This window comes from Gossypium hirsutum, chromosome A13, assembly GCF_007990345.1.
Source record: "Gossypium hirsutum isolate 1008001.06 chromosome A13, Gossypium_hirsutum_v2.1, whole genome shotgun sequence".
NCBI classification, from domain to species: Eukaryota; Viridiplantae; Streptophyta; class Magnoliopsida; order Malvales; family Malvaceae; genus Gossypium; species Gossypium hirsutum.
Genome location: NC_053436.1, coordinates 94238450 through 94252583, shown reverse-complemented (window position 1 = coordinate 94252583; position 14134 = coordinate 94238450). Strand labels below are relative to the sequence as shown.

Genomic DNA, 14134 nt, shown 5'->3' with positions numbered 1-14134 from the left:
ACCACTTTAGCTACAGGTTCAAATGTTCCATAATGGCCTGAATCCTTCAACTCAGCAGATGATTGATGCAGCCGCTGGCGGAACCATCAATAATAAAACACCTGAAGATGCCTATGAATTTATAGAGGAGATGTCACTGAATAACTATCAGTGGCAAATCATGAGGACAAAGCCAACGAAAATAGTCGGTGTTTACAATGTCGAATCGGTCACCATGCTCTCTTATCAGGTAGAACTCTTGAATAAGGAATTTGATAGTTTTCTTAGTTCTTCACAGGTTCACCCAGTAATGTAGTGCGAAGCAAATAGAGGTGGATCGAGCAATTCAGAATACCCACCTTATGGCCACAACATGGAGAATGAGCAGTTAAATCACATGGGTAATAATTCTCAATCTCAAAATAATCCTTATAGCAATACTTACAATGCAAGTTAGAGGAATCACCCAAATTTTTCTTGAGGAGGCCAAGGAAATCAGAAACCACCACCCCCTCCAAGTTTTCAGCAACCACCATACCAGCAGGAGAAAAAGTCAAACCTTGAGGAGATGCTAACCAAATTCATCTCAGTGTCAGAGACTCATTTTTAGAATACCGAGACGGCACTCAAAAATCAACAAGCATCAATCCAAGGGCTCAAAACTCATATTGAACAGCTCGCCAAGTTGATTTCCGAACGACCACAAGGTAGCCTGCCGAGAAACACTAAATCTAACCCAATGGAGCAACTCAACGCAATTTCCATTCAAGATGAGGAAGGGCTAGTGGAAAAACCAATGCCAGAACCGGTGGTAAGCGAAGGTAAGAATGAGGTAGGCCAAAACGAACAAAAATTGGTAAGTTCAGAATATAAACCTTGTTTGCCATACCCCAATGCGACAAAGAAAGACCACTCAGACGAACAATTTGGTAAATTCCTTAAACTTTTAAAGAAACTACATATTAACCTACCGTTTATTGAAGCACTTTCGCAGATGCCGAACGTAGTCAAATTTTTAAAAGAGCTTCTAGCAAATAAACGAAAGTTAGATGAAAGGTCGCATGTGGAGCTGAATGTGGTTTGCTCAGCCATTCTTCAGAATAAGCTACCCAAAAAACTAAAAGATCTATAGAGCTTTACAATTCCTTGTTTAATTGGTAGGTTAGATGCTAATAATGCGTTGGCTGATCTAGGGGCTAGTATCAATGTTATGCCTTACAAATTGTTTAAGCAACTAGGCCTGAGGAAACCCAAACAAACTAGGATAAGCATTGTCAGATTTCCTAGGGGTATTATTGAAGACGTACTCGTTAAAATTGACAAATTTATATTCCTAGTTGATTTTGTTGTTTTAGACATAGAAGAGGATAGTAACATTCCTTTAATTTTGGGAAGGCCCTTTTTAGCAACTGCTAGAACAATTATTGACATTGGCACAGGTGAACTCACACTTCGTGTAGGAGACGAAACAATCACTCTTCAAGTTCGCAACCCGAACAACACATCGAAAATTGAAGGTGATTGTACAAATTGTTCTACTAAGACTAATCATACAGTGCAACCTATTTTGCAAGAAATAAGTTCGAAGGAACACATGAGCCATATTTAATCCACAACAAAGAATCTACCCATGAAGAATGAAGGTTACGAATCGAGGACTTAGATGAATGGCTGACATTTAAACCAAGAAAACACGATAAACCAAAACTATGCCAGAACGAGCTCAATGCCTCACCAAATCAACTTAAGGTTGGAGATAAAGTTTCATTAGATGCCGCAGATCCTCACGCTGACACTGCCAAACTGAATGAAGAAATTCCTCTTACGGTACTTAGCATTTTACCATTTGGTACAGTCGAGGTAAGTCATCCCAAATTCGACACCTTTAAGGTAAACAATACCTACCTAAAACCTTATTTTGATGGGATTCATAGCAGGAATGAGGAGTATAAACTCCTCAAACCACCATGACCATGTACCAGCAAAGTAAGTCGAGCTTAAAATATAAATAAACGCTTCTCGGGAGGCAACCCGAGCACTAACAGTATTAATTTCTTTAAATTTGAGTTTTTAACATCTAACGTACTAACTGAATCATGGTACATAGAACCTCTAAATACCACACGGCTAGGCACACGGGCGTGCCTTAGGCCGTGTGAAAATAGGGAAAAAGTTTTTCAACACGGGGAGTGATAAAGTCGCCACGGCCGTGCAACATGGCCGTGGGCGAACCTGCCAAAACAACACGAGCGCTCGACACGCCCGTGCCTTGAAACTGTGGGCGAACCTGTCAAACTAGCACCGGCGTGCGACACGCCCATGCCCATCACCCATGGGCGAACTTGTCAAGTTAACACGAGGGTGGACCTATGTACACGGGCGGGGGAGATGCGAACAAAGCGAGACACGACTGTACAACACGGTCGTATGCACTCACATGCCCAAGCAACATGGGCGTGGGCCGAATGTCAGACGTGCCCAAATTTAAAATTCACGAAACACACGGGCAAGAATTAGGGCACACTGGCGTGTCCCACGGCCTTGTGCCCCAAAATCTATAAAAACCCCTCACTATTCATCATCTCCCTCCCCAAAAATCCCTAACCCTAGCTGCTGTAACTCCACACGCCCTACCCCATACGCCCTACCCCCCACTCCCGTGCGCCGCCTACAACACCGATTTCGACGACCCAAGTTCCTTTTTTTGGCATTTGTTTACTCTTTTCTCTTTATCTCTTTTGAATATTTTGTTTATTTCATGATTTCTCTACTCTATTTGCCTATTTTAAATGAATTCTCATAGTTTGAACAATAGAATACTTTTGCTTGTTTATAAGAATTTTGTCATTTTAGTTACTCCATTATGCTTTACTTTTTCATTTTTCTTAGTTTCATGAAATTTATGCTTCTCATATACATTCATTCATATTCCTGTTACATTATTCCAATAATACTATAACTTGATACATTTAGTAGTTTTTTTTACTTCATCCACTACATAAGTCTCATGAAATCTTCATATTTAGTTTTGTGCTTCTGTGCTATTTTTGGACTTATTGGTTGAGTTTTGATTTTTCTACGTAGGTACAATGTCATTATCACGTGGTAAGAAGACTACTGTTCTCGCCTCGAAGAAGTGAAAAGGAGCAGCGTCATCCTCGGGTCCCATCTCAAAAAATCGACACCCCTTCCTCCAGCTTCCACTAGGAAATAAGGAGAAACTTTTTCAGATACTTCGGGCCCAACCTTTAGATGTGGGCCACTGCATTGACTGGACTGGGCTTGAACAAGTTCAGTTGGCTGACGATGTCAGAACCCTCCTGACAACTGATCTATGGGAACCCTTCTTTGCGATCATCGAGCCGACGTACCTTGAGCTAACACTTGAACTTTGCTCGACCTTCCATGTTCAAGTTGTCATGACCAACTTCGATGACCCTGGAACAGTCCAGTTTTGTCTCGGCGATTTAGTCTACCAGTTAAGTGTGTATAATGACCCAGATTTTACCGATATTGAAAAAGTATAATTTCGGATCTCTGTTTATGAAAAGTGGATTCGTAAATATTTATTTAAAAATATTTACGAAGTAAAATGAGTGATTAATTAGAGTTTAATTAAGTGAATTTAGCTTAATTAAGGATAATTAGATAAAAGGATTAAATTGAATGAAGAGTGAAAGTTTAATTATAGAATAAAGAAAAGTAAAGGGACTAAAAAGGAAATAAGCCAAAAAGGAGTGCCAAGTGTATGGCAAAAAGAAAATACATGTGTAATTAATATAATACATACATTTGTAATACATGTATGTGTTCACTTATTATTTAAGTAAATAATTAATGTATTTATTATTATTTAATTGATATTATTTGATAAATAAATTAAATATAAGACAAGTGTATGGTAAAAATAATTTATATGTGTACCAACAGTATACATACACTTGTAATACACATATATGTTTGCTTATTATATAAATATATTATATATTATTATTAAAAAAATTAAATAAAAAAAGAAATAAAAAGAAGGAATTAGAATGAAAAGAAAAGAATGTGGAACAAAACAGGGGAAGGACGAAAGAAAAAGAGAAAAGAAAGAAAAAAAGAGAAAACTAAAGGTTTGAACCTTGGAAGTTTAATAGGTAAGTCAATTTAGTCCTTTTTACTTAATTTTGATGTTTTAGAAGCTTTGGAACAAGATTTTAATGAAATTAAGTTGATATTTTGAAAGTTATTAGATTTCTAGATAATGTTCATGCTGAGAAAAATGATGAATTAAGAGCTAAATTGATAGAAATTCAAGTTAGAAATGAAATAAGGATTGAATTGTAAAGTGATTCATAAGTTTTATGCTTTAAGGACTAAATTGAAAGAATTTTGAAATTATGGTTTTATGATGAAAAATAGATAATTATGTCTAATTTTGGTTAAAAATTGAGTAGAAATAAAGTATGAATTAAGATAAAAAAAAGTAAGTGAATTTAGTTAGGATTAAATTGAAATTAAAAGTAGAAAATCAACATTTTGCACTAAGACTATTATGGACAGCAGCAGTAGTCTAAGTTTGAAAAATCACCAAAAATTGTAGAAATTGAAATAGAGGATGAATAAAATATTTAATTAAATATTATTAAGTCTAGTTTCTTATAGAAGAAACAGTATAAGCAATTGAATTCTAAATTATGAGATATAATGAATTTTGTGAGACAAGGTTAGAATGAATTCGGGTTCCCATGTTCTGACTTTGGAAAATCACCAAAAATTGGATAAAACTAATTAGAGACTTAAAGTTATATTTTTAGAATCCCTAATGAGTCTATTTTCAGGATAAATCAATGGGAATATTATCCGAGTTTTGCACTGTGAGATAATTAATTTTTTAGTGAAGATGGGTCGAAACTGTCAAACAGCAGAACAGGGATAACTTTAAAGAATAAACTGTACTTATTGGCTAAATAAAAGATTCTGAAAATTTTATGTTAAAAATATATATGAGTCTAGTTTCATAGAAAATTATCGGATCTTAATTTTGAGTTTTATAGCTCCAGATATAAATAAGTTAGTGACTATGACACAGATGGACAGCTTGAATATCCATAAAAGTAAATAATAAAAATTATAGATAATGTTACCTACAAGTGTGTTATATACATTAAGGATGTGGAATGGCGAGCAGGAGGACGAAAATATATATGAATATTCAGTTAGCATGGCTAATTTGCATGTTTTAGGCCCATGGACTAAATTGAATAAAAGTAAAACTTTAGGGGGAAAATTTTGTAAAAATGTTAAAAATGACTAAATTGAAGGGAATGAATTGTTTTATTATCTTAATTAATAAATTGAATGAAATTATCAATTTAAGATTGGGTGAAATTTGGGAAAATGGTAAATTGCCAATATGCCCCTAAATCTTGGTATTTCTGCAATTTAGTCAGGTAGGTTCATATATCCTGAATGCACATGTAAATATTATAATTTAAGTATTGTATCGTATTTTATATGATATTTTGAATTGAATATATGAAAAGGATGTTATATGAAACATGAAAATGAATACTAAATAATATAAATTAATTGAAATTATTCTGAAAATCTCGGTAATGCCTCGTATCCTATCCCGGTCTCAGGTACGACTATGGGGTATTACAGTGTGCCCGAGTTCGGTATCGCTTTGGGCATTTATACGGAGGAGTTCATGGAAGACAACGAGCTCAACACCCTCCATCGCCACATTCACTACTCCCCTTCAAAGTGTTTGGATAATTTGGTCCCCAGCTCGGCTTCCTACGATCCCAGCCGCTCCAAGGCATCGGCTATCTCTCCTTCTTTGAGGTACCTACACGCCATCTTGGCACACACTTTGACAAGCCGGTGAGAGAGCACCAGCGTTGTCAACACTCACGACGCCTACTTTCTATGGAGTATGGCGAATGGGCACATCTTCGACCTAGCCTACTTCATTGCCCTTGCCATTCGCCACCAGACGGAACGACATCAGAGGAGGGTCATCTCCATTGGCCCCTATGAAACTCGGTTGGCTCGACACTTCAGGCTCCTCAACACAGCGGCCCAATCATCCTCCCTCACTCTCATCGGCCAGATGTCTCCACAGGGCATCTCGAGCATGTTACATATGAGGATGATCGAGAAGTGTCGGGGAACCCACCCTACTCAGTACTGCCTCGCCCAGTCCACCGAGGAGGAAGACCCCGAGGACATTACTGATGATGTCCCTCCACGTCAAGAGGACCTGCCGTCTCAGCCACCACCTCCTCATCGTCTAGTTCATGCAGCGGCTTTATACACTGACATCTCTGAGTGCCTTACTCGATTCGAGCAGCAGTGTTTTCAGTGCTTCGGTAACATTAATGCTACTCTACAGCAGATTTATCAACACTTCCACATCTCATCGCCACCCCCACCTTGCGAACCATCTGGCGATGAAGATGTTTAAAAACTTTTATTTATTATTTTATGTTGTTCCTTTTATTTTCATTTAAGATTATTTTTATTTTTCTTTCACCTTATTTTTATTAGGTTTTATAATTTTTACTTTACAATTTTTACTTTCGGCTAATTCATTACGAGTACTTATTCTTCCTTATATATTTCCTAAAAGAGTTCCTGATTCTATCATAATTATAAAGAGTACCGAAGCTCACTATTACCCAGGAACTTGAAACTCCACTGCGAAAGGTTCTCCACGACTACCATGCCCTGCTCGACCACGACCATAGCCAACTTGAGATACAATATTCTTTTGGTGCAGCATTTGTGGAACCCAACCTCTACCACCACCGAAGTATCCTCATTCACCCTCATCATTGCTTTGGCCGATTATTCTCCATAACCCCAATTCAAGGAGTTCATTCATCATTCAGGAAGTTTTACTTCTCTCCCTATCTTATGATTATCAATCTATCTTTTTCAATATATCTATCTTTGTACATTGAGAACAATGTACATCTTAAGTATGTGGGGTCTTTCATATCGTCATTAGAAATCCCTGAATTGTGTCTTATTCTTATGTGATCTTCTCATGCCATGATTAGAATGAATTTTGATTAATTTATGATTTTTATTGATATGTCTTGAATTAAAACTTAGGCATTCATGCATTGATTGTTTAAACTTTAAGATATTAAAGAATCAAGCATGATAAGTTGACTTTTGAATTTAAAATTTTATAGGTTGTTTCTCCCAAGTTTAGGTATTATCTTGAGTTGAAATTCACATGTTTAAACATCAAAAAGCCATAATTTTTTTGAGATTTTGAGCCTTTAGAGCATCTACTAATTCTTTCATGCTCACTTCTATTGTTGCTTTGAGTGCGTCAGTATTGAATTGTTATTCTAAAACTTGCTTGACTATGCATGTCAAGACCACACCATTTGATTTGATATGTCAAAATGATAAAGGCCCTTAGGTTTAATCCTCTCACTCCACAAAAGCCTACCTTCATAATTAACCCTTAGTAAACCCCTTTGAGCCTAACAAGCCATTAATTGATTTCCCCTCAATATTAACCCATAAACCATTATTGTTGAAATCCCCTAATTTAATCCCTATTTTTTTCGAGATGTTATTTGAACTAATTACTTAGCTATGCTTTGCTCTTCTATGTATTTGACTTGTTCTTAAAAAAAACATTCATACTTATATATTAGTAGTAATTCGGTAGTGTTGAGCCGCAGTATCTGAATTCCATCTTCTGAGAAGAAGTTCACTTGTACTCAATTGATGTTTAATTACTTTGTCTAGTTAGGAAATTTTCAATTCAATCTCGATTCTAACCTTTTCTTTCAGCTTGTGACCACACCCCCTAACCAAAGCCACGTTACAACCCTTTAAAGACCTTTTGATTGATGTTCATTTCAATATATAGTGGTGGAGATTTGATTTTCATGCAAGCCTATGCTAATGACTCTTCATTATTGACTATTGAGTGCTTCATGTATTGTCCTTAAACACCTCGAGTGATTTGAGTGAATCTTTATTGAGGATGTGAAACTCTGTGATATTTTGAGTTGAAGGTAATTACTTAGATGAGGGGAGGCACCTATGCTTTCATGATAAAATACTCAACTTGGAATGTTTTGGAACTTTGATGTTCTTTCAGTCAAATTTTCAATGTATGATTACTTATGGATTATTTTGAGATATTATTAATAGGAATTATAAGTTAAGAAGAATTTATTTTTTATTGTGAGTTGAGGGTTTTGCTTGAGGACAAGCAAATGCTTAAGTGTGGGGGTATTTGATAAACCGTAATTTATACATATTTTTACCCCATGTCTAACACATTTATGGATGGTTTCTCCTTAGATTTGGTGAATTTGATGCTCCTAATCCTTTAATTTCATGTTTTATACTTAGGAGAGCATAGGAGAGTAAAAAAGAGCGAGAAACAAGCCAAAAACAGAGAAAATGGACCCACATTGGAAAACAACGCGGCCTGGACTTCTTCACACGGGCGTGTCACACGTCCGTGTCAATTTGGTAGGATTGAAGCACGACTCACAAGAGTAGACCACATGCTTGTGCCTATTTAACAGGCTTGACCACGGCCTGAAGTAATCGCACACGGGCGTGTCACTCGGGCGTGTCCCTGTCGAGCCCAAGCAGAGTCCTATTCGGAAAAGGCCACTTTTGAGGGCTCTTAGGCATTCCAAAGCCTATAAATACACCCTAGAAGAGGAGAAGAGGGAGACACAGAGTAGGAAGCAAGGAATTACTCAAGGGAAGCCGATTGATCCATCTCAAGAGTTGAATTCATCATTAAGACTGAAGATTTCCCTTCAAGTTCCTTCAGGAGTTTTGGGTTTTCCTATGTTTTGTTATATTTATACTTTTGAGATGTTTTCCTTCATAAGTATGAACTAAACCCCTAAATACCTAAGGGGAATGAAACCTATGACAGATCTTGTTATTATTATGTGAATTGTATGATAAATATTTGACTTGTTCTTAATTATGTGTTCTTAATTCTTGTTTTGATATTCCAGGATATTAATTCAAGTTAAGCTCTTATTCAGAGGAGGAATAGACCCTATCTAAGAGTAAATTCGTCATAATTAAGTAGAGTTGATTGTGCGTCTACAGATAGGGTGACAAGATTTTGCCGGATTAGGGTGAAACCTAATAAGAGAATCCATAGATCGAGTTAATGCAATTCTAGGGTGTTAATTAGAAAGAAATTTCAATTATTCAACCTAGGATTAGACGTTATTAGTCTCCAGAGAGATAATAATATAACTTAGGGATTTCTACGGATCAAGTCAAATGAATAAATCGTCTGATTCAAAGTCAAATAACAAGTGAAGTCTAGGTGGATTTGTCCTTAGGTATTGTCTCAATCAATCGAATGTTCCCCAAAAGTATTTTCCCAAGTTTTTCTTTCTGTGCATTCTTAGTTAGTAATTAGTTTAGACAATCAAACCTCTTAAATTTTAGGCTAGATAATAAAAATGATTTCCTTTGGGTTCGACAATCCGATCTTGCTGAACTATACTACTGTTCGATAGGTACACTTGCCTCAATCATGATAATAAGTTTGTCTCAAGAACGTTTCATTTATAAATCTTTAAAACCTGTTACAAATATCACGCATAATGAGCCTAGAAAATCAATGCCCCACACATCAAATAACTCTCATTCTAAAATGTTTGTGAAGGGCATTTTGTTCCTCCTTGATATGTTTCTGGTCTTTTGGTTTTTATCACAATTTTTCACATATGCATATGCGCCCTTGAATACTGTAGGCTAAAAGAATCTAGCTTGTTCACTGCAGTGCGAGAACCACCATAGTGTCCCTTGCTTGGAGATGAATGGCAGTCATACAAGATCTCATCAATTCCAATTCCAACAACGCACTTCCTTATTATGTTATTTGTATATTGTTTAAACAAAAACGAATCCTCTAAGAAATAATATTGACTATTGTGAAGGAATTTCTTCATTTGTTGGTATGTCATTTCTTGAGGAATTATTCCACATGCTAAATAATTCACATAATCAACAAACCAAGGTATTTCATGGATTCGGCTTACCTTAAAGTTATACTCATTTGAAAATTTTTCATTAATTGGAACAAGTGAATGAGTTACCCCATTTTGTTCCAACCTCGACAGATGATCAACTACTTTATTTTCAACACCTTTTATGTCTTAGATCTCAAGGTCAATTCTTAGAGTAAGAGTATCCATTGAATTAGCCTCAATTTAACATCCTTCTTCGTGAGTAAGTATTTAATGGTCGCATGGTCAATAAATATTGTAACTTCGGTACATATAAGATATGAACAAAACTTGTCAAAAGCAAAAACTATAGCAAAGAGTTATTTTTCAGTTACCGTGTAATTGAGATGAGATCCTGTCAAAGTTCTGATGTAATGACCCGAATTTTACCGATACTGAAAAAGTGAAATTCCGGATCTCTGTTTATGAAAAATGGATTCGTAAATATTTATTAAAAATATTTACGAAGTAAAATGAGTGGTTAATTAGAGTTTAATTAAGTGAATAAATATTTACGAATCAATTTTTCATAAATAGATATCTGAAATTACACTTTTTCAGTATCGGTAAAATTCGGGTCATTACATCTGATTTATAATAGATAAGAAGAAATATTTTGTTCCTTCTTTGACGTATCACAATTCCAACAACAAAACTTCTTGCGTCACACATCAACTCAAAATGTGAGTTTAAATCAAGTGTAACAATTATTGAGGCTGAGAGCAACTCAAAATTTTCTAAACATGTTTTATTAAAATAAAAAAAAATGTATCTTTCTCTAGCAGCATACACAAAGGTTTAGAAATTTTTGAAAAAACTTTAATACACCTTCGGCAAAAATGGGCATGGCCTAAGAAACTCTAAACTCTTTTGACACTAACTGAAGGTGGTAATTTCTCAATTACATCCACTTTTTCTTTATCAATTTCAATCCCGTTTCTAGAAATTTTATGCTCTAAGACAATTCCTTCCTAAACAATAAAATCGCATTTCTCCCTATTAAGGACAAGATTTATCATCTCACATCTTTTTAGTACCTTAGCCAAATTACTCAAACAAACATCATAAGTACTACCAAAAACAAAAAAAATCATCCATGGAAACCTCAACAAAATTTTCTACCATATTAATAAATATTTCCATCATGCATCCTTGAAATCTGAAAGGTGCATTACATAAACCAAAAGGCATTCGCCTAAAAGCAAAAGTATTGTATGGGCAAGTAAAAGCGGTTTTGTGTTGGTCTTCTGAGGCTACAACTATTTGGTTGTATCCCAATTATCCATCTAAGAAACAATAATATTTGTTACCTGTTAGTCGGTCTAACATCTGATCCATAAAAGGTAACAGGAAATGATCCTTTCGAGTGGCTTTGTTCAATTTTTTGTAATCAATACAGATTCTCCAACCTGTTACAGTTCTTGTTGGTATTAATTCATTACGTTCATTCTCAACAATCGTAATTCTACTTTTCTTGGGTACACACTATACTAGACTTACCCATGAACTATTTAAGATGGGGTAGATAATTCACGCATCTAACCATTGGATCACTTCCTTTCAAACTACTTCTTTCATGATAGGATTGAGTCTCATTTGCCCATCAATTCTAGCTCTTTCGCCCTCCTTTAGGATAATCTTGTGTATAAAAAAAGGAAGGGCTTATACCTCGAATGTCAACTATGGTCCAGCTAATCGCCTTTTTAAATTTCTTTACAACTTCAATTAGATGCTCCTCTTAGAGCTCTATTTATTATGCTAAAAAATCACAATAAAAGTAGAAAAATTACCTAAATAAATGTATTTCAAATGGGAAGGAAGTACCTTAAGTTCGAGTTTGGCCGGTTACTCGATTAGCAACTTTGGTTGTGTAAATTCCCTGACTTCCAATTCTAGTGGTTTGAACCTTGCTAATTGAACATAGCTCATTGGATTGGCTTCTATCAAATCCATATTTCCATTACCTTCTTCATCCTCCAATGGTTCAAACGTTAAAGTGTTTACCAATGGGTCTTCAAAATTATTCTCCCATTCCATAGAAACTAAAGTTTCTAGCTCCTCCACCACTGAACATTTCTCCGTTGGATCAGGAAATTTCATTGCTTTCAGAACATTAAATGTTACCTGATTGTCTTGAACTCTCATGGTGAGTTTGCCTTTTTGCACGTTTATTAACGTTCTCCCCATAGCTAGGAAAGGTCTCTCTAGGATGATCGACACTTCTTTATCTGCTTCAAAATCTAAGATAATAAAATCAAGAGGAAAAATAAACTTATCAATCTTACCAAAACATCCTTGATATTTCCTTCGGGGTAGCTAAAGATCAATCCGGAAATTAGAGTGTCATAATAGTGGGTCTTATTTTGCCTATTCCCAACAGCTTGAAAGTGGATTTGGGCATCAATTTGATGCTCAATCCTAAGTCACACAAAACTTTACCATAGTAATATTCTTCAATATTACAGGGTATGATAAAACTTCTAGGGTCCTTCACTTTCAAAGGTAGCTTGTTCTATAAGAACGCACTGTACTCTTTCGTTAAAGCGACAGTCTCGTACTCACTAAGTCTCTTCTTCTTCGACAAAATTTCCATCATGAACTTCATGTAATTGGGCATTTTTTTCTAAAGCCTCCACCAACGGCATATTGATATGAAGTTACTTTAGAACATCCAAAAACTTCTTGAATTGCTCTCATGATTCTATGTATTTGGTTGGAACTTTTGAGGGTACAGAGGTGTTGAAACTTTGGGTTAAACTATACAACTTTTCTAATGGGATAAATCTACATCTAAAGAAGATGTTAGCTTTTCAGAATTTACTGGGTTAGATTTTACCTCATCAGACTTTGTAAGTTCTGGCTCTGCTGGTGTAGGAATTTCTACTAATGGTTTACTTTCCTCCTTCTCAATAGGTTTATCTTCAATTACAACCGTCTTAGGCTCCAAATTTTTACCACTTCGTAAATCCATTACCTTGCAATGTTCCTTACCCAAATTCCTTAGATTTTCTGTATCGCTCGAAAAGCATCCTTGCAGTCAGTTACGAAGCTTCGTAGCTAACTAACCCATTTCATTCCCCAAATTCTTCAGGCTTACTTCTTGGCTTTGGATTAAGGCATCAATGTTCACCATAAATGTCTTCAACAAGTTCTCCAAACTATTGGATGACACATCTTGTTGTGGTTTTAGAGCTTGTTGATTGAACCCTTGGGATTGGTTGGGTCTATGCAGCATGTAAGTGTTGTTCGGCCCATTTCCTTGGTTACTCCAAGAAAATTTCTGATGGTTATGCCATAAAAGATTATAGAATTTGGATTGTGGTCCTTGTCCACTTCTATTTTGGTGTTGGCTCCCTACATAAATTGAGTCTGGATTTGATGGATAATTCTCAAAAGAATTACCATCCCCACAATATACGCACGAAACTACCTCGTACTGACTTGGTAACTAAGCTACAAAATTATTCAAACCATTAGCGGTAAACTATTTCAACATTTAATAAATAGAAGATACCTGAGTTGAGAGTGATGTAAGCGTGTCCACTTCGTGCAATCCAGCTACTCGTCTTTCTAAAGTTGCTCGATTTGTTGGCCATTGATAGTTGTTACTAACAATCCTCTCAATGATCTTGTAAGCCTCATTATAAGACTCCGACAATAGAACACCATTGGCAGGAGCATCTACCATCAATCTTTTGTGTGTGTTGAGACCGTTATAAAACGTCTCCAACTAGATGCAGTGTGGAATTCTATGATGAGGACACTTACGAAGTAATTCCTTGAATCTTTCCCACGCCTCATACAAGGATTCGTCATCCAATTGTGAAAAAGTGGTTATCTCATTTCACAACTTAGCGTTTTTGCTTGGTGGAAAATACTTAACCAAAAATCTTTCTGCTGATTCCTGCCATGTAGATATTGAACTTGGTGGCAACGAATTAATCCATGCTTGTGCTCGATCTCGCAATGAGTATGGAAACAATTTCAACGTCAATGCATCTTCAGTCACACCAGCTATCTTAAAAGAATCGCTCACCTCAATGAATAATCGAAGTTGAAGGTGTGGATCTTCTATAGGCATTCCACTAAACTGGCCCACCGTTTGGAGCATTTGGAACATCACTACTTTCAATTCA

The 14134-nt window shown here is 35.9% G+C and overlaps 1 non-coding gene across 1 annotated transcript; it reads left to right on the top strand.

Moving 5' to 3' along the window:
- Positions 1-13744: 13744 nt before the first annotated feature.
- On the top strand, positions 13745-13850 carry LOC121213026 (small nucleolar RNA R71). The gene has a single exon (XR_005908395.1). It is a non-coding gene; the product is annotated as a small nucleolar RNA R71 (small nucleolar RNA).
- The last annotated feature ends 284 nt before the right edge of the window (positions 13851-14134 follow it).